Genomic DNA, 22086 nt, shown 5'->3' with positions numbered 1-22086 from the left:
TAAACTTATAAGTAGCAATCGAACTGCATTTGCCATAACAAATGCAAAGTAGACATCTGCTGCTTCAATCCATTCACTGGATCTGTTTATGATTTGAACAGCTAATTCATAGACTATCTGATTGCCCTTGTGATAGCTCTTAGACCCTCCTTAGATCTACCCCTGATTGTGCATTACTGATTGCTTTTACTCAGCCAAAAACCAAAGAATAAACTGCAAACTGTGACCCAGAACCCGAATAGAATTCTCGTTTCTGCCCCAGCGCAGGCACTGTGAAGAGGTTCTGCATTTCAACGCACTTCCCGAAAGGGCAACCTGCGCTGCAATGCAGTTTCTCTGTGTTACAGGTGCGCTGATCAGCCTAGCCCTGTGCAGCTGAGGTTCTTGTGCTTCATTCTTTCCAGTTTTGTCTCTGAATTTTGCAGCCTGTGATCAGTATATGACTGTTTCAAACCCCTTTTTCTTACTGATATTCCGCCTCATTTGTACAAAAGAACTGTAGATGTTTTTGTGTGTTTGTTGAGTCGTTTACAGTTTTCCATTGCAAAAGTAAAATAATCGTGTTGTCGTCCTTTGATTTAGATCTGTCGCAAGTGTCGATTTTGATCATAGGAGAAAGTTTATTTGCTGTTGATGGTCGATTATGCTTTTACTATTTCCTTTGGTTTGAATTTGTGACTTTCTAGTGTCAAAACAAGTATTTATTTCAAAATCATAAAGTGTCGTAATCATCTCTACCTTTTGATTTCAAAAAGAAACTTGTTTGTGTTTGTCGCTTGAAAGCAAATTCAGATTTGTACATCAACTTTCTTTTTAGCATCAATACTAAGAAAGTGAAAAAAAATACATGCATGTGCATTTGCATATAGACAGTCTGTTTGGCTTGATTTAGGAAAGTGCATTTACAGTGTGCTTTTTGCTCTTTGCGAAAAGATTGTGTCTTTCTTTTCCCCTAGTAGCTAGGATTTTCATTGCTGAAAAGAGATAAAAGTTTGTTTATCATCTTTAGATTGCATTTTAGGAATTACATCTACATCTCGTGGTGAACCCAAAAGGAAAACTTCATAACAAAGATCAACTTAAAATAAATTCAATGAATCTAACAATGCTTTGGAACTTAACGCACAACATTTAGAGGTCTAGGCTAGAGACGTATTCCGGCATCGTAAAGCCTGGTAACTGTTGTCCTCACTGATGGTTGGGTGATTCCTCCACTTTGAGATGATAAGTTCCAGTATGGACTTGTGCTCCCACACACCGTCGAGTATATTTTGGGAGACCCCTATAGGCTTAAATCCTTTATCCATAGGAAGCCGTGTCGGCTGCCCTACTGATCGCAATGCACTGAACACAGCATTCGGGAAGATTGACTGCCGTACCATAAAAAGTATTCTGCAGTTTTGCGATTGGTTTGGTACTCCCTCTACCTAGACCTCCAGAGCAGTCCCTTTCGTTCCTTTTCAGACTCTTTAACGGAAAAGGTCCATTTGAGCACCTGTCACTTCAGGCTCATTAAAAATCGAAGGAGACTAGAGTCATCTTTTGTTTTTTCTCGAATCTTAAAAATAATTGAAAAAACAAGTTGTGTCAAAGCGTATAAAAATTTATTTTAAACGGAATATTCATACCCCTTTCCTACGTTGATCTTGGGTTGAGAAAATGGAGTCTGCCAACCAAGGAATTCCCCTTGGTGGAAATCCTAGTCCCTTCTCCTCTTGGGGAGATGTTGGTGCACCCCATATGGCCACATTGTCGCTTCCAGGGCTGACAATTGGTTTGCCAGTATGGCTCTTCTCAACCTCTGTCGTTCAGAACACCACTATTCCTGAACAATCGAATCAGCAATTAGACGAGTCCAGAGTTGCCCACCAGCCTTCTACTTCCTCTAATTGTTCCTCTCCTCCTTCCTCTTCGCTTGATGGGGCTGGTAAAGCCAAAGGTCAAGTTCCTAAGGAGAAGAAGGAAAAGAAGAAGAAAGAGAAAAGAAGAAGGAGCCAAAGGCGAATGGGGGAAAATGAGTGTCGTCTAACGAAAATCCACACACTGCACCGACCAGGCCTAAATCGCCATGTGTCATTTGCAAAGGAGACCACTTTCACAGATATTGTCCTTGCATCCCTCGGATATTAAGGGACTGGTCTCCTCGTTTGCACAACCCGGTGTCGTCAACCTCTAATGATCATGTTGAAAGCACACTGTCAACTAGTGAAAGTGAAGCCCCAGGACAAAAAGGGAAATGTAGATTTCCTTGTAAACTATGCGAAGGCAATCATGTCGTCCACCGTTGTCCCTTCTTAGACGAAGCTAAAAGAGTTTTGGATGATCATCCGGTTTCACCGTTACGACTTCCTCCTGGATATAAAAAACTCTTGCCGAGTCCGTCATTAGTTGAAAATTCGGCTGGCCCGCTCAGGTGGTCGGCTGAAGCACCTATCATTGAAGATAAACCATCTGGATCCATACCAGACGAAAGTCAAAAGGTCGAGGCGGCAGTTGACCCGGTCTTGCCTTCAGAGGTTTTATCTTCAGATGATACAGTCACTGAAGAGAACAAGGATGACACCGTCCAAATTCTCTTCATAAACATAGACTCCAACGAACATGGGGGCAATTTACCTGTTCCTTTACCGCAGGAAGGAAGTTCATCAGAGCCGCACCCGACCGTCTATTTGGTCCCACCTCCAAGCAACCTAGTTGTCTCCTTCGACTGGAATCAACTAGGCAGACCCCGTTTACCAGCAAGCATACCATTCCGAATTATCGTTCAAATATATAGAATGGTTATGGCTGGTACCATCATAGATGAGGGGGCTTCTGTGAGTATCCTTTCCTCAACTGCTTGGAAAGCACTTGGTTCGCCATCGCTTTTGCCTGAGATGAGAAATCTGATGGGCTTTGATAAAGGAACCAGTCGACCTTTAGGGATCCTTCCCGATGTGCCCATAACATTGAGAAGGAAGAGAATTTGCATGAATGTAATGGTAGTTCAAGCACCCCTGGATTACAATCTACTCCTTGGACGAGACTATATTTATTGCATGGGAGCGATTGTCTCCTCACTCTTTAGAGTAATGTGTTTTCCACACGAAGGAAGAGTGGTCAAGCTCGTGGACCAGCTTTCATTTCCCGGATCACGCATAGCAAATAGTCATATACCATCCCTAAATGGTCTTTTCACCCAAGAAATGTCTCAATCTCCAGTCCGTCCTCCCGATGAGCGCGAGTAATTCGGAGGGATATGACTGAAACCTAGGGGGCATGCATCTTGGTCTGCTTCAGCAGGAAAACTTCGGGTATAGGGTAGGTTTCTGCGGGAGAATATGACTAGTCTGTACCCCGTCTGTGATTGGAAGAGAGGGTTATTCTGGAACAAAATTCTCTTGTCAAAGTTATGTGAGTTGGCGGCAATCGTCGCTCACCTTTGTTTATCTCGGTAGACATCGCAAGAGGTGTGTTTTGTTTGCGCTGTGAATAGAACAATCTTTGGGTAACCTGAAAGAGGTATACCCTTCCTGATAAAACAAATGTTTTGTCAGCTCGAAAAGAGGGTGACCTTGAAACTCTGTTTTATACCTGGGGGCATGCAAACCTTTTGGAGTGCAAACAAAGAGCGATCATTTATCTGTTTTTTGGATTGGCCGTTTCCTAACTTGCATAAAGAAAGGATGTGGGGCAAAACTCTAAAAATTACCATTTTATATGGGACATTCTTATCATACGACTAGATTAATCGAGCAGTGTTACCGCGAGGTTCAAGCTCGTTAAAAAATAAACCCGGACCGAGAAAATGTTTCCACCCGCGTTTAAGCTCGTTAAAAAATGAACTATTCCCTGGTAAATAACCACCGTGAATGTAGTACTTCAACCATTAAAGCCTTGGTCGTGTTTGCACCGTCACCTCCACTTTTTCATTGGCCAATCATTCACCTCCATTTGATTGTTTATGATGAAAATGAAATTAACTCAAACAATATGTAAAGCACACATAAAAACCCAGACACAAAATATGGCGGAAAAAGGCTGAAGCCTCATGCTTCTCTCTCATTACACATTACAAAAATAATTGAATATAGTGTTACAAATAAATAGATGAGAGACAGTGTTCTCAAGATAGTGCGTGCTATCTTAGACACCTTTGGTTGAGATAATTTCTCCTTTGGTTGAGATAATTTCTCACCAGACACACACCAATATAGGAGTTACCTAAACTAACTCCTATCTTAGAGGAACAACCCAAGAGTTAGGCACAAATTCCTAACTTGGAATATCTAATTAATTAATTTATTTTTGGATTTATTATTGTTTTATGAGAGAGTCTAACAGTTTACCCATTTTGAGGAACAACTGCGAAGAGTGATTTCACTAGCCATCCTTGTGACACTGCCGTGATTGGAAAATTCCAAACCTTACCTGGAATCAGCTGCTACCCATTTTATCACTCGTTCCTCAAAAGACGAGTCTTCTTTAAGCTCTTTTCAACTGACTCGTAAAATATGAAAAGATTGCCGAGTCCTTGGCCTTCCAGCTCATTAAAGGGACAAGAAGTGCTATCCCTACTCTAGATTTTAATCTTTTTGGACCTGAGGGATTATTGCACAAAAAGATCGAGCTCTTGTTTTGTTCGGCTCGTTAAAGCTATCGAAAATTCATCCCTTCTGTATTGTTTTATACTTTTTCGGACTTAAGGGATTAGATGATGAAAAAGGAATTTTGGAGTTACCTTTACGTACCTTTTCAGACTCTCTAAAAATGAAAAGGACCGAGTTATCTTTGTCGTTAAACTCGTTAAAAAGGTTAATAGCGACAAACTTGTCTTTAGACGAGAACGAGTTTCACTATCGCTAGGCTCGTTAAAACATAGCGATGGGTTTGCCCGAAGGGCAAATTATAGAACAAGCATATGTTATCCTCCTCAAGCTTGACAAAAATAAAGAGGTACTGGTCAGCAATGACTGGGGAAAAATTGGGGAGAAAACTCAAAGAATCTTTATTGGTAGCAAGTCGCTCTTGAACATGACACTTCCGCTCCGTGTCCAAGTCGTGTTGGGTTGTTTCATTCACCGGTCACATCGCCATGGTCACACCATACCATCCACATTTGGGGTTAATGCTACCAATCCATCACATCAGTGTCGCCAACATGTTCAAGAGAAGTCATCCAGAAAGGCCACCTGTGTCCCACCCACTACCATACATTATATTCCATTCTTTTCATGACCGCCACCCTGAACCGTATATCATCAGATCGTTTTCACCTCCATCAAAATCATTTGCTCCGTTCCATGTCATTGATGTGGGATTCATTAAGGCCCTCCTATGACGGATCACTTCTTGTCGACATCAGCTCATTATCCAAGAAGTTGGTCTAGGAACACCCCATTCAGTACTTTGAAGCTTGCATGCCTCAATGGCAAGTTTCTCACTTTCGGCGACAGGTTTACATCAATGACCTTCGACCGAAAGATTTTGCGTGGTGTTCGACGCCAATTCCTTTATTCACACCACGTGAATTGTACTGCAGTACCTTGAGGATCATTATCATTATCGGTGATTCCTCTCGCGCTTGTTAACAATTTACATCATTGACTGGTAATCAAGCGATGTCTTTCCATGTTCGACTCCAAAACATTTCTCACATGGATCGAGTTGTACTTCGAGTGAAGATCGGAAAAGATTGAAGACCCCGGATCTAGTTTCATCCATCCGGGCTGCGATATATATTCAAGAAAATAAAGACATTGAAATGTACAGCATTGCAGCACAGATAATCATCCTACCAAAAGGATGATGGCTCTATCAGAATCATCAGTCTACCATCAGACAGTTGTCTGTCCTATGTACATGAAAATGAATTTATAAAGCTGAGCATGGGAATGCCCGCCTCAGCTAGATCATGAAAAAGGTATGAAGATAATGTATTGCATTGTATCTTATTACAGGTCTCCTCCTAGCATTGAAAGAACTTCGGATCCTCATAATAAAGCATTTCACCTGATTAACGGCCTCATACTTTAGGGGGCAACTGTTATAGACATTTTTGTGCCTTGCAGCTCCAAGCATGAAATGTCCATAAACCAAGGGCTCCTATGTCCCTAAAAGTGTTGTTCTGACCCCTAAAGGAACAAGGTCAACAAATTACAGCTTCTCCCAGAAGTTCTCCACCAGAAACTGCTCAGAATAAGTCAAAACAGGATCATTTCAGCTGCTCCACTAGCTAAGTGTGTTTCATAGCACCTAAATCCACTGGCTAGGTGCGTTGCAACGCACCTAAATGCACTATCAAGGTGTGTTGAGCGGGAAATGACAAATGGCAATGTCATTCCGCAAGGTGGAGAGATAATGGAAGCTTCCAGAATCTTCTCCTATGACACTTGCCTCACTGAATTCGACCAAGGATGAGTAAGAGACCTTCAGTCTCCAAGTGGAAGCAAGAACTGACAGAGAGAAGCCACTAATCAAATCACAAGCTGACTCATCCTCCTTGCATACATCTATATATGGATCCCTCATCCCAGAGACCCAGAGGCTGGAATTTTGAACATTGTAAGGAATTGTTGTTGGTTTTGAGATAAACATCAGAGAATTGGGTGATCTATGCTTTGTTGGGGGTGAAGAGGGGCTTCTTTGCTGGGAGGTTGATGCTGGGTCAGGAATCATCGGTTGTAACTCCTCCTGGATCTTCTTGTATATCAATAAAAACTATTTTAGTTTCTCCTCCATGCTTTTGTATCATTGATGCTTGTTACATTTTTATGGTTAACTTAAATCTGATCCTAAGTTATTTATGAATATAAATCCATGCCTTTGTATAGTTTTCTTCTCCTGTGATCTTACAGGTACTTGGTGAAGCTGGGCAAGTAAGGGAGCAGGTAGTTGGAAGCTGTCAAAGAGGAGAGAGATTGGATCAAAGGACTAGCGCAAGACACAGGTTGGTTCTTCCTATTCCTCTTTATTTATAGTTCATAAAGGAAATACAAAAGTAGTTTTCTCTATTTTTTTCTAAGGTAGCTGTCACACCTTAGTGGGATAGAGCAGTTCTAAATAGACACTTTTCCTAGTAACACACATATTTGATCATATTCATGAGTGGTGGCATCGTCGTCGAATGGTAAAGAAATATGTTCCTGATCAGTTGTTAGCTGAATGGCTTATTAAGTCATTATTACCTTCTATCACAGAATATGTGGCCAAGGGAGGAGTTGTCACTAAAGAGCAAGTCATTGCTCGTGCACAATATCTGGACTTGGCTTATACTCAGTATGGCACGCTCTATGACAAAATTCCTGATGCTCCTAGACTCGAGTTTTCCATTCCTCCTCCTCCTAAATCAAACAGGGACTCTCATGCCGGCGATGTTGTGATTGGCACCTCAAGTACGCAAACCGCTAAGGCCCCATCTGGTAAAACCCTTACAGTGTCTAGTAAAAAGGCAAATGACAAACTTCATGTCTCGGAGTTTAATGCCGTGTCAATCGACAAAGGCAAAGAACCGAAGCAACCAAGGGTCAAGAAGAAAGGGAAAAGAAAAAAGAAGAAACATGATTATTCGTCTCTTGAAAAATCTTCTTAAAACCCTTCTGGGCAAAAGAAACCTAGTCATCCATGTTTTATATGTAATGAGGACCATTAGACGAAAGATTGTCCGCATAAAGTTGAGATTAAGAAATTCTTCAAGAACTCAAAAACCTCAATGGTATTGACTGATCCGTTTCCAAACCCATAAACCAATCTGGTTGCTAGCGACAATGAATCCGAGTCCCAAGTGCTTATGTTGTCCATTTTGAAGCAACAAAATGATGCTTTGATATCAACAAGGAATAAAGATTATGGGAATCCACAGTTATCGAAAAACAAGGCTGCATATCAACCTAGTAGTTCGACAACAACTTCAACTGAAGTTGTGCCAGCCATCATTCCTGAGCTAAAGATAAAGCCACCAAAGGGAGTAGTACAAAAATCAACATTTAATCCTCATGCCAGAGTAGCACAGAATTATAATATAGTAGAGGATCTGGCCCAATTGCCATCTGCTATGTCGACACTTGAAGTACTACAAAATTTCCCCTCCCAAAAGCAGGCTCTATTGTCAACAATAGGTGGTATTGGCCCAGCGGATTCCAATCTTGTGGCCTTTAATCATAAAGGATATGAACCTCAGTTACCAACTCAACTCGCTTTCCTCATTCAAGTGAAAGCCCTCAACAAAACTGTTCATCAAACAATTATTGATGAGGGGGCATCCACTTGCATTATGTCAATGAGTTGCTAGAAAAATTTAGGCTCATCACCCTTGTTGCAATCATCAACGACATTAAAAGCATTCAATGGACGAACATACACCCTGTACAGGATTTTAAGTAACTTTCAAGTTGAATTGGGGGGGAAAACAATAGAAATTGATGTTGAAGTTATCAAAGGAAACCTCGATTACAAATCCTACTAGGAAGGCCCTGGATTTATGCTATGGCTGCAGTTGTGTCAACATACTTTAGAAAGATTGCATTTCCTTTTCAAGGACGAATTACAATTGTTGACCAACAAACCTTCCTCCCTAGCAGTTCACAAGTTATGGGAAGCATTCCAATGATCCATGGAAGCTCTCAATTGCTTCACAAAATCGAAGTAGGCCTCCTAAAAGACCCTACATTAATGGGTACCTTTTCCCTACCGCTTCCAAATAATCTGGCGGAAGTGGCAAATGTGGGAACCTGCAATATGATATCTTCCACATTTACAAAGATACATAAGATTTCCGAACATGATGTTAGCATGAATCATCGCCAGGTATTGCCTCCAAGCCCAATAGAAATATTGTAGCAATCAATTTTCTTGGCCTGGGCAATGAACCCAAATCAACGCTCATCAAGTTTTTGGATAGATAGGTCTAAAGAATATGGTACTTCTTCAGATCATTGGTCACATGTACATTCTACAGACGAAGGAATTGTTCAGTCAATGATGATAGGAGAGGCACCATGGGAAGATTACCACCATCGTTCCCATCTTCTAGATTACCATGCAGATTGTTCCAACGACCTTAATCATCCTTTAGTTTTTGATTTTCTATCAAGTACTGTAAATACGGTGGATTCTGAGAGAAATCTATCCAATATTGAAGAAACTATCGCCATAAATATCTCTACCAAACCAGACGTTGTAAATAATATTCATGTCGAAAAATCTTGTTCTTCTTCAGAACTAGAAATATATTGTGCTCTCTTTCGGGAGTTTAGAGATTTCTTTGCATGGTCATATGAAGAAATGCCAGGCATTGACTCGAGCACAGTTGAATATGAAATTAAGATGTATCCAGATGTCAAACCGCTACGACAACAGCTTCGGTAGGTGCACCTGAGGAAAGCTGTTGTGATCAAGGCGGAAGTTGAAAAAATTTTACATGCTGGTTTCATTTACCCGGTTCCTCTAATTTATTGGGTATGAACATTGTTCCTATGATGAAAAAGCAGAGAACAATTAGAGTTTGCGTCGATTACAAGGATGTAAATCAAGCTTCTCCAAAGGACAACTACCCTACACCTTTCATCGACCAGATAATTGATGAATGCGTCGAATGTGAAATCTTTTCATTTATGGATGGATTTTTCGGGTATAATCAAATAAATATTTGCCCACAGGATGAGTCAAAGACTGCATTTATTTATCCGTGGGGCACATTCGCATACCGCAAACTACATTTCGGTTTAAAGAACGCAGGGGCAACTTTTTAGAGGGTTATGAATTATGCCTTCCATGACATCAAGAACATCGTTCAACCATATATCGATGATCTTCTGGCTCATTTGCGAAAGCGGACTAATCATCCGCAACATTTGAGAGCTATATTTCTACGTTGTTGACACTACAAGATACGACTCAATCCGCACAAGTGTGTGTTTTGTGTCAGTTCTGGTTGTTTACTTGGCTTTGTAGTTTCAAAGGACGGGATTTGTCTCGACCCATGTAAGGTTCAGACGATCATCGATATGCCTCCACCTTCAAATTTGCTTCCGATTTAGAAACTCTAAGGGAAAGAAAACCTTCTAACGAGGTTCATTCCAAATTACGTCGAACTTGCTAAAGGTTATACATGTCTTTTGAAAAAAGAAGTGCCCTTCAACTGGGATTAGGTTGTGCAAGCTTCCTTTGATGCTCTAAAGGAATCCCTAATAAAAGCATCATTAATGTACACTCCTGACTATCAAAAAGACTTTAACCTGTATCTAGTTGTGGCAAATACGACCATCGCAATGGTTTTAGTTCAAGAAGACAATGGAATCGAACATCCTGTCTATTATTTAAGTCGAAACTTAAATGATGTAGAAAGCAAGTACTCCTATGTTGAAAATCTGGCTCTTGCATCTGTTCAAGTAGTACAAATATTTCTACACTATATCCTCTTTCGCAAAACTACCATTTTGTCAGATTGCAACCCTATGACTTACATCTTGTCACGTCAGTTACTTGGGGGGCAAATATTCGAAATGGATAGCTATTTTGCAAGATTTTGATCTGAAATTCGTAAAATCCAAATCAAAGAAATCTATAGTTTTCACGGAGTTACTATGCGACTTCCCATCGTCATCCAACGATTCAACATCCAAAGTATTGACCGTGGATGAATCTTTGTTTTTGATATCATCAAGTGATCCGTGGTATGGAGATATAATCATCTATCTCCAAACCCAAACATATAGGCCTAATACCTCTCACTTAGAACAACGACGTACTCGGGACCAAGTAAAAGACTTTATGATCGTAGGTGATACACTTTACTGTCATGGTATCAATACAATTCTGCGAAGGTGCCTCACCCATGAGGAGGCCAAAAAAGTCCTAAATGATTGTTATTCAGGCGCATAGATTTCATGACATGTAACCCCACCTCGACTAGGGGGCATGGGTATATCATAGTCGCAATTGACTATTTTATGAAATGGACTGAGACGATGCCTACATTAAACAACAGCGGTGAAACGACTGCTCTTTTTTTTAATCATGTAGTCTCCAAATTCGATATTCCACAAGCTATAGTCGCAGATCATGGATCACATTTCCACAGTCACATGATGGTTGAATTGGCTACCAAATTAGGACTATCCCATGACAGTTCCATTCCATATTATCCCCAAGCTAATGGATAAGTTGAAGTGATCAACAAAGTCCTAAAGCGTATGCTGCAAAGGATGATTGGAGTCCATAAATGGAGTTGGCACCTAATCCTGTACTCGGCCTTGTGGGCATACCGGACATCAGTCAGAAATGTAACCGAATTTACACCCTTTCAGTTGGTGTATGGCCTGGAAGCAGTCTTACCGACTCAGTGTGAGCTTTCATCTCTCAAGCTCGCAATCGACCTTCTCCCTGGAACTTCAGAGGAAGAGGCTCGTTTCTTGGAACTAATCCAATTAGATTAAACCCATCATGACGCCGCCTTGGCTAACGAAACTCAAAAGAAATGAGTCAAGGCACAGTTTGACAAGAATGTCAAACCCCATGTCTTCTCAGAAGGCGACCTGGTCTTACTTTACGATCAGGAATCCGATAAATTGGGAGCAGGCAAGTTCCAATCATTGTGGATGGGTCCCTACATTATTAAGCGAGTATTTGCAAAAGAATCCTACGAGCTAGTAGATTACAATGGGATCCCACTGTCGCAACCATAAAACGGGTTGTACCTTAAACATTATTAATCTTGACTAAGTGTAGTAATCTCTTCATATGCTTTTGTTACATTTTTGTTTTTGCCAACAGTGAACATTTTGGTTAGGTAATCCACATTTTCATTTTTTGCAGATGTCAAACCTATTGGAATCATTTGTTGGATACACCAACGAAGCTAGTCGTAGTACGCGAAACCTATATTCTGCAGCCTGGGCCATCTTTGATCCAAGCAGCGAGTTAGTGAGTTTCAAAGGGGTATGTATTGGTCAGTCAATGAACAACATCACTGAATATAGTGCATTGATAGAACTCCTCTATGATGCCATCGCACATGGAATACAATGACTTGACGTCAAGCTAGACTCACAACTCATCATCCTATAGCTTAGTGGCATCTATTATGTTTGGAATCCAACTATCTATCGTATGTTCCTAAGGGTCAGGATTTTTTAAAGGCAATTTGATTCCATTCAATATCAACATATTTCCAGAAGTTTAAACACATTAACTAATTCATTAGCAAATTATGTGTTAGATAGACATTTTGTGACATTTATAAAGAAAAGCATTTCATCAACATTTACATCAGGATCAAATAGCTTAACCAAAATAAAAATTGAAAAAATCAAAAATATATATAATTGTTTATAATTTTTAAAAAATGTTCTATGTCTAGGAAAAAATCGGTCACACGACCCAAAAACTCAAAAATGCAGGAAGACACCCTAGATTAATGGTGTTGGTGATAACAAGTCACCGCTTGTGAAATCATACGTAGGAGCCTAGTCCATCAACTCGGCACGCTAGTAGTATGGCGTTGTAATCTTAGAGGTAGCTCGTTGGTCCTCACATCTGGAATACCAAGGGTGAGGCCCTCGATCTGATCCTGCAATACTGCAAGGGTCTCGGCTACATCCAGATGGCGAAGGACAAACCTCCCTACAACCTCTCCTACTGGAACAGTAGCTGCTACCCTCGGGCGCACTGCTGGTCGCACTGGTCCAATATCTACATGAATACATGAGCTTTGATTAGTATTGATAACATTTAAAAAACACAAGAACATTATAAAAGCAATAAGCAGAGATTTTTACCTATGACACCTCACTGCTCGCCAGCCGGTAGCACCAAATCTAGGTCACCTCGGAAATCCATCCCGACATATGGATACTTGGGATAAACCATCTATTGATGGTTGAACCACTCGAAGAAGGCATCAGAGAATGAAATCTGCGACTGACCAGCATGTTTGGCCATAAGATCGACCCATCTCTGCATTCGTGGTTCTATCAGCACTGGCACTCCGAGTGAAATGTACTGTGGCTGCATCAGTGGGATCTTCTCCAAGGCAAAAGCAGTCAGAATAGAACCATAACCAAAGTTCTTGGATCTTCCGTTCTTCACCTTGGTAAGCTGTTCTTTTATCACTGGAAGTATTGCATCACACCAGTTGAATACCTTTGGTTCAAGGCATTCCAAGGCATACTACATATAGGACCTGTTGGCCAAGTGAAGAGCCGCGCTGCTAGCCAATCTAGCAAAGATGAATAAGATAGTCCTCAAGGACCAGTCAGTAACGTCTCTAATACTGATCTTGCGATCCCTGCTTGGCTAAGATCCATCTGTACAATATCGGAGAATGTAATCCCTCACGTATTCGCCCCCACGGGCAGAACCTGATAGTGAGAGAGGGGCACCATGCCTCAACAAACCGGTCAAAAAGTAGACATCCTCAACAGTCAAAGGGATGGATTTACCTCTAATCTGAAACACTTGGTTGGTAGGATCCTAGCCATCGAGAAGATATTGCAACAAGTTGATTTGTTGCCTCATGCTAGATATGCCGAAGAACTTGAGCAAGCCACAGTTCCGCAATGCAGTTATCGTACCTGGGTCATGTAAGGCAATCATATCCTCCTCTTCATGCTTGCATTCATGCCATGTAATGACCATCTTGCTCCGATGAATCTCTGAAAAACAAACAAGAGAAGAATTAGGATCCTGATTTGGGCAAAAATAGGAAAAAATTCCATCAAAAATCAGTGCATAAACATTCCTCCTTGCACCCATCGCACCCCAGCTGTGTACTAGGTGGGATCCATACTAACTAGCCAATGGCCAGCTCAGTATGCATTGCACCTTTCGATGTGTACTAGGTGCGATGGGGAGAGAATGAAATGTTCAAAGCCCAGAGGCTCAGAAAAGCAAGAAAACATGCTTAGAATCATAAAAGGAAAGAATGCAATTGAAGAGCTCAGGTTTAGCTCCTATCTAGTCTAGACGTCGCCGAAAATCGTCCACAGAATCTCCCAGAATCAGCTCATGAGAATCGAGGGGGAAAAACACCTCCAGAGCTCCAACAGTCCCAAATTTGAATGAAATGGTAAAATGAGAGGTAAAAACTACTTTTATGTTATTGCTCACGTAATTCAAGTGAGGTATTGTTTTTTTACTCATTTTCAAGAATGTATGTACATTTATAATTAGTTTGATGGAGCAATTGAACAGGTAGTACGAACGTCAAGAGAACATAGTGTTAATGGTGAATCGAACATCTTTGACTATTATCATGAGCGATGTTTCCCCAAAGTTCAAGCTCATTAAAAAATAAACCTAGTAATGAACATATGTTCCCCCAGAGTTTAAGCTCATTAAAAAATGAACCCACTTCCGGTAAATAACCTTTGTGATCGCATTACTATCAGCTTTTGAGCCTTGGTCGTGTTCTTACCATCACCTCCACTTTTTAGCCGATCATCTCCCTCCACTTGATTGTTTACCCTTTTGAGGAACAACTGCGACGAGTGATTCTGTTAGCCATCTTCTTTACATTGCTGTGATTGAAATGTTCCAAGCCTCACCTGGAACCAGCTGCTACCTGAAAATATCACTCGTTCCTCAAAGACGAGTCTCTTTTAAGCTCTTTTTAGACTCGTAAAATATAAAAAGATTGCCGAGAAATTGGCCTCTCCAACTCGTTAAAGTGATTGGAAGTTCCATCCCTCTTGTATTTTAATCTTTTTGGACCTGAGGGATCATTACACGAAAAGATCGAGCGCTTGTCTTTTTCGGCTCGTTAAAGTGATTGGAAAAGTCATCCATTTTGTATTATTTTATACTTTTTTGGACTTAAGGGATTATACTATGAAAAAGGATTACTGGAGTTTCCTTTCTGTCCCCTTTTAGACTCTCTAAAATTGAAAAGGACCGAGTTATCTTTGTCGTTAAACTCGTTAAAACGATAGCGACAAACTTGTCCATTACAGACAACAGTGAGTTTCATTGTCGCTAGGCTCACTAAAATATAGCGACATGTTTGCCCGAAGGGAAAATTATATAAAATGCATATGTTATCCTCCTCAATCTTGACAAAAATAAAGAGGTACTGGTCAGCAATGACTGGGGAAAAATTGAGAAGAAAACTTGAAGAACTTCATTGGTAGTAGGTCGCTCTTGAACATGACACTTTCACTCCACCACCATGATTGAGTCAGGTTGGGTTATTCTGTTCACTGGGAACATCACCATTGGTCTTTTGTACCATCCATTGTTGTGGTTTACACTACCAATCCATTTCAGTGTCATCGATATGCTCAAGAGAAGTCGCTCAGAGAATTCACTGACCCAGCTAACATCTCATCCGCTACAATACCTTCACGCTTCATTATTTCATGACCACCAACCTGAACCTTATATCATCTGATCTTTTTCACCTCCACAAAATCATTTGCTCCATTTTGTGTCACAGATGTTGGATTCATTAAGGCCCTCCTATGACGGGTCACTTCTTGTCGACATCAGCTCATGATCCAAGAAGTTGACTTAGGAACAACCCTTTCAGTACTTTGAAGCCTGGATGCCTCAATGGCAAGTTTCTCACTTCTGGCAATAGGTTTACATCAATGGCCTTCGAATGGAAGATTTTGCATGGTGTTCAACATCGACACATGTATTCGCACCACGTGAATTGTACTACAACACCTTGAGGGTCATTATCATTATTGGTGATTCCTCTCACACCTGTTAATAGCTTACATCATTGGCTGGTAATCACGCGATGTCTTTCCATGTTCAACATCAGAACATATTTTCACATGGATCAACTTGTACATCAGGCAAAGATTGAACGAGTTTGAAGACCTCGGATCTAGTTTCATCTGTCCGGGCTACGATATATTCAGGAAAATAAAGACATCAAATGTACGTCATAGCTGCATAGATAATCATCCAAGCCAAAGGACAATGGCTCTACCAGAATCATCAGTCTGTCACACAGACGGTTGTCTGTCATATGTACATGAAAATGAATTTATAAAGCTAAGCATGGGAATGCCTGCCTCAACTAGATCATGAAAATATTATGAAGATAATGTATTGTATTGTATCTTATTACAGGTCACCTTCCAGTTCGAAAAACCTCGGATCCTCATGATAAAGCATTTCACCCGACATCAGAAGATTTACGACCTCATGCTTTAGGGGGCAACTGTTATAGACATATTTGGGCACTGCAACCCCAATCTCATATGTCCATAAACCAAGGGCTTCTAAACCCCTAAAAGTGTTTTTTCATACCCTAAAGGAACAAGGTCAGCTGATTACATCATCTCCCAGAAGTTCTCCCTGAAAAACTACTCAGAACTGGTCAAAACTGGACCATACAGACTACTCAGTGCTAAGGGTGCAATGCATCTCACCTGCTACATGCAAAAAGTGTGATGCATACTGAAAAGCCCTTCTGTAGGGTACGATGAGCGAGAGCAGACAAATGGCAGAGGTAGTTGGCTAGGTGGAAACCCAGAGAATCTTCTAGAAACTGCCCATTTGACACTTGCCTCTCTGAATTCACCGAGGGATGAGTAAGAGATCATGAAATCTCCAAGTGGAACCAATAACTATCAGATAAATGATACTAATCAAAATCCCAGAAGCTGACTCACCCACCTGCAAATATCTATATATGCATCCCTCATACTAAAGATCCAGAGGCTGGAATTTTGTGTTTTGTAAGGAAGTGTTGTTGGTTTCTCTGTGCAATGTTGTATTGTTGGGTGATCTAGCTTTTCATGAGGTGAAGAGGGCTTTCCTGCTGGGAGGATGGCACTGGATCAAACAGCTTGGTTGTAATCCTCTCTTCTACTACTTCTCTCAATAAAGCTATTTGAGTTTTCCTCCATATACTTGTATATTTCTGAATCTTGTATTGATATATGCATTTGTATGGTTAATATACATTTGATCCTATATTGTTTATGGTTATATATCTCTATGCTTTGATGGTATTATGATGCTTTGACTCTACAGGTGTTATTTGAAGCGGGACAAGTAAGGAAGGAGTGGCGAAGCTCTCTCAAAGGAGGGAGGAAACAAGCAAGGAGCCAATCGAAAGACTGAGGTTGGTACTCTCTACTTCTCTCTCATCTATCTCTCATAAAGGAAAACACAAGTAACTTTAGTTTTTTTGTTTCTAATATAGCTACCCGTCTTAGTGGGACTAACAGCTCTGAATGGACACTAGTTTTCCCGATAACAATGTTGTAGTAGCATTTTTTTACCTTGACATAAATAAAGATGCATTACATTGTAAAAAAAAGCCTCACCACATGTATAACATATATCTATATATATATATATATATATATATATATATATATATATATATATGGGTACAGACTTCCACTTCCACTATATATATATATATGGGTACAGACTTCCACTTCCACTATATGTTTTTGGAGTTTGGACTATTTAGAAAAACAAGCTTTTAATTAAATAAAATCAGTTTGAAATCTTACTTCAAGACAATTTCAATTAATCTCTGAAAGCAGTTTCAACATCTTATTTCAAGACACTTTCAATTTTATCTCTGAAAGCAGTTTCATCTCATCTTTGAAAACAATTACGACTTGTGTATTACACTGTAAAAACAAAGCCTTACCACATATATAACATATATATGGGTCACGGTACAGATTTCCATTCCTTTCGGAACATATAACATATATGTGGGTGGAGGTATAGATTTCCATTCCTTTTGGAGTTTGGACTATTCTATGTATAAGAAAAGCAATCTTTTCATTAAATAAAAGCAGTTTAAAATCTTACTTCAAGACACTTTCAATTTATCTCTGTAAGAAGTTTCAACATCTTACTTCTTCACGATACTCAGTTCATCTCTGAAAGCAGTTTCAACTCATCTCTAAAACTCATTATCCAATGATTATTAAAGTAAAACTCATACAATTATCTAGTTTCCTTGAGGCTTGAACCACTTGGGCTTAACACCAATGTTGAAGTTAACCCAATTGAACTTCATGTGCAAGAGGAAAAAAACAAAACAATACACTCAATTATTTTAAGAAGTTCAACCACTGAACTAGTTTAATTACAAAGGAAATAGCCATTCATCACTTTCTGTCATCATCTGAATCTCTTGCACATTGGTTTCAACTTATGTAATATCCAACGCCACATTTATCAAGGATTTGATTGCCACCAAACGCTACATTTCCCTATCTTGCAACATGAAGCTGCCAATAATAGGGATGCCAAGGTGAACCAGATGAAGCTGATGAAAAACCATCTCTTCATTGCAGGGAATACCCAGTGACATGATAAGATATAGAGAGCTGACAGTTCACACCATTGGGGACCAAGGAAAAGATGATTATAGGGAAGCAGAACTGTGTTTGGAAGACTAGAAGGAGTCACTATTCACAGTAGGACTTGCTAGGGAAGAAACATTGGTCATTGTAGAGATGGAGAGTGGAATTGAATAAGAAAATAAAGGGGCCCTCATTGGAGTTAAGGGGGGAGTATCGTGCCCACAGGAGGATGAAACAATAGTGCCTAATGTGGTAGGTAATGAAGGCATTTTATCAATATCATAGATGGGATTCGAAGTAACAACATAGACACTTTGCCTCTGAGATTCATTTTTTGCAGAGGCCAAGAGTGTATGACTACTTCACCATGGGGAAGACCTGGGAGATGAGAGGGAAGTGAACTGATCTGGTGTTGAACGAGGGGAACAACCCCATGAAAACAGTTGGGAAAGAAAGTCTGACAAGTTCATTGGTTGAGGAGACGAGGACACAGGCTTTGTTACAGGGAAAAGTGTCTACTCTGAACTGCTTATCCCACTAAGGTGTGATAGCTACCTTAGAAACAAACAAAGTAAAGCTACTTTTGTTTTTCCTTTATGAAGTATAGATAGAGAAGAACAAAGAAGACCAACCTCTGTCTTGCGCTAATCTCCTGGTTCGATTCCTCTCTTTCTTTATAGTCTTTCGCTACTTGTTCCCTTGCACGCCCAGCTTCACAGAGTACCTGTAAGATCAGAGTAGCATAGCACTATACAAGAACATGGATCTATAATCATAAACAATCTAGGATCAGATGTAAATTGACCATACAAATGCAGCAAACATAAATGACACAAGCGTATGGAGGAAAACTTGAATAGCTTTTATTGATAAACAAGAAAGAGCCAAGAGGAGTTACAACCAGTTGTTCTGACCCAGCATCATCCTCTCAGCAAGGAAGCCCCTCTTCACCTCATACAAAGCTTAGATCACCCAACAATATGATGTTTTATCTCAAGAAACCAATAGCAATTCCTTACAATATGCAAAATTCCAGCCTCTGGATCTCTGGGATGAGGGATCCATATATAGATATCTGTAAGGGAGATGAGTCAGCTTGTGATTTGATTAGTTTCTTCCCTCTGATAGTTCTTGCTTCCACTTGGAGATTGATGATCTCTTACTCATCCTTGGTTGAATTCAGAGAGGCAAGTGTCACAGGAGAAGTTTCTAGAAGCTTCCATTGCCTCTCCACCTCGCGGAATGACACTGCCATTTGTCATTTCTCGCCCATCGCACCCCATAGAAGGATTTTTGAAATGCAACGCACCCACACAGTGTGTTTAGGTGAGATGCAACGCACTTTGCCTATGGAGCAACTGAAATGATCTTGTTTTGAACAATTCTGAACAGCTTTTCATGGAGAACTTCTGGGAGAAGCTATAATCAGTTGACCTTGTTCCTTTAGGGGTTAGAACAACACTTTTAGGGCCCTAGGAGCCCTTGGTTTATGGAATTTCATGATTGGGGTTGTAGTGCCCAAAAATGTCTATAACAGTTGCCCCCTAAAGCATGAGGTCGTTAATCTTCTGATGTCAGGTGAAATGCTTTATTATGAGGATCCGAAGTTCTTTCAAGCTGGGAAGAGACCTGTAATAAGATACAATACAATACATTATCTTCATAATATTTTCATGATCTAGCTGAGGCGGGCATTCCCATGCTCAACTTTATAAATTCATTTTTATGCACATAGGACAAACAATCGTCTGAGTGTAGACTGATGATTCTGGTAGAGACATCATCCCTTTGATTGGATGATTATCTGTGCAGCAATGATGTACATTTGATGTCTTTATTTCCCTGAATATATATCGCAGCCCGGATGGATGAAACTAGATACGGGTTTTTCAATCTCATTCGATCTTCACTCGAAGTACAAGTCTATCCATGTGAGAGATGTTCTGGAGTCAAACATGGAAATACATCGCTTGATTACCAGCCAATGATGTAAGTTGTTAACAAGCGCGAGAGGAATCATCGATAATGATAATGACCCTCAAGGTACTGTAGTACAATTCATGTGGTGTGAATAAAGGACTTGGCATCGAACACCACACAAAATCTTTTGGTCGAAGGTCATTGATGTAAACCTATCGCCGGAAGTGAGAAACTTGCCATTGAGGCATGGAAACTTCAAAGTACTGAATGGGGTGTTCCTAGATCGACTTCTTGGATAATGAGCTGATGTTGACAAGAAGCGATCCGTCACAGGAGGGCCTTAATGAATCCCACATCAATGACACGGAATGGAGCAAATGATTTTAATGGAGGTGAAAACGATCTGGTGATATAAGGTTCAGGGTGGCGGTCATGAAAGAATGGAGTGTAAATGTATTGTAGCAGGTGAGACACAGGTGAATTCTCTGAATGACTTCTCTTGAACATATCGGCGGCACTAACATGATGGATTGGTAGCATTAACCCCAAATGTGGATGGTGTGATGGGACCATGGTGATGTGACCGGTGAATGAAACAACCCAACCCGACTTGGATGTAGAGTGAAAGTGTCATGTTCAAGAGCGACTTGCTACCAAAAAAGTTTCTTCAAGTTTTCTTCCCAATTTTTCCCCAGTCATTGCTGACCAGTACCTCTTTATTTTTGTCAAGCTTGAGGAGGATAACATATGCTTGTTATATAATTTTCTCTTCGGGCAAACCCATTTCTATGTTTTAACGAGCCTAGCGATAGTGAAACTCGTTCTCGTCTATAGACAAGTTTGTCGCTATTAAAATTTTAACGAGTTTAACGACAAAGATAACTCGGTCCTTTTCAATTTTGGAGAGTCTGAAAAGGAACGTAAAGGAAACTCCAAAATTCCTTTTTCATCATCTAATCCCTTAAATCCAAAAAAGTATAAAACAATACAGAAGGGATGAATTTTCGATACTTTTAACGAGCCGAACAAAACAAGCGCTCGATCTTTTTGTGTAATAATCCCTCAGGTCCAAAAAGATTAAAATTTAGAGGAGGAACAAGTGATAAAATTGGGTAGCAGCTGATTCCAGGTAAGGTTTGGAATTTTCCAGTCACGGCAGTGTTACAAGGACGGCTAGTGAGATCACTCTTCGCAGCTTTTCCTCAAAAGGGGTAAACAATCAAATGGAGGTGAATGATCGGCCAATACAGAGTGGAGGTGATGATGAGAACACAACCATGGCTTTTAAAGGCTGAAGTACTACATTCACGATGGTTATTTACCAGGAAATCGGTTCATTTTTTTATTGAGCTTAAACACTGGGGGGAAACATTTGCTCATGACTTATGTTTATTTTTTAACGAGCTTGAACTATGTCCTAAAACTGCTTGATTAATCTAGTCGTATAATAAGAATGTCTCATATATAAAAACGACAACTTTTAGAGTTTTGCCCCACATCCTTTCTTTATGCAAGTTAGGAAACGACCAACCCTACGAGTTTAAAGGGTTAGAGGACCTACAAATTTAAAAAATAAATAGTCGCTCTTCGCTTGCACGCCAAAAGGTTTGCATGCCCCCAGGTATAAAACGAAATTTCAAGATTACCCCTTCTTCCTTCCGTTAAAACATTTCTTTTACCGAGAGACGTCTACCTCTTACAGGTTACCAAAGATTGTTCTATTCACGGCGTAAGAAAAACACTTCTTCGGCGATGTTTATCGAAAATAAACAAAGTTGAGTGGCAATGCCTACCAACCCACATAACTTTGACAAGAGAATCTTATTCCAGAATAACCCTCTCTTCCAATCACGGACGGGATACGGACTAGTCATATTCTCTCGCAGAAACCTACCCTATA

General features: G+C 40.3%; 1 pseudogene; it reads right to left on the bottom strand.

The window, feature by feature from the left end:
- Positions 1-18358: 18358 nt before the first annotated feature.
- Positions 18359-22086, bottom strand: part of LOC149230958 (uncharacterized) — an 81996-nt pseudogene continuing 78268 nt past the window's right edge.

Source organism: Pinus tabuliformis, chromosome J (assembly GCF_031772625.1).
Source record: "Pinus tabuliformis cultivar Carrire ecotype Pingquan chromosome J, CPIR1, whole genome shotgun sequence".
NCBI classification, from domain to species: domain Eukaryota; kingdom Viridiplantae; phylum Streptophyta; class Pinopsida; order Pinales; family Pinaceae; genus Pinus; species Pinus tabuliformis.
The sequence above is the reverse complement of the archived record's forward strand: the minus strand, read 5'-3'. Positions and strand labels throughout refer to the sequence as shown.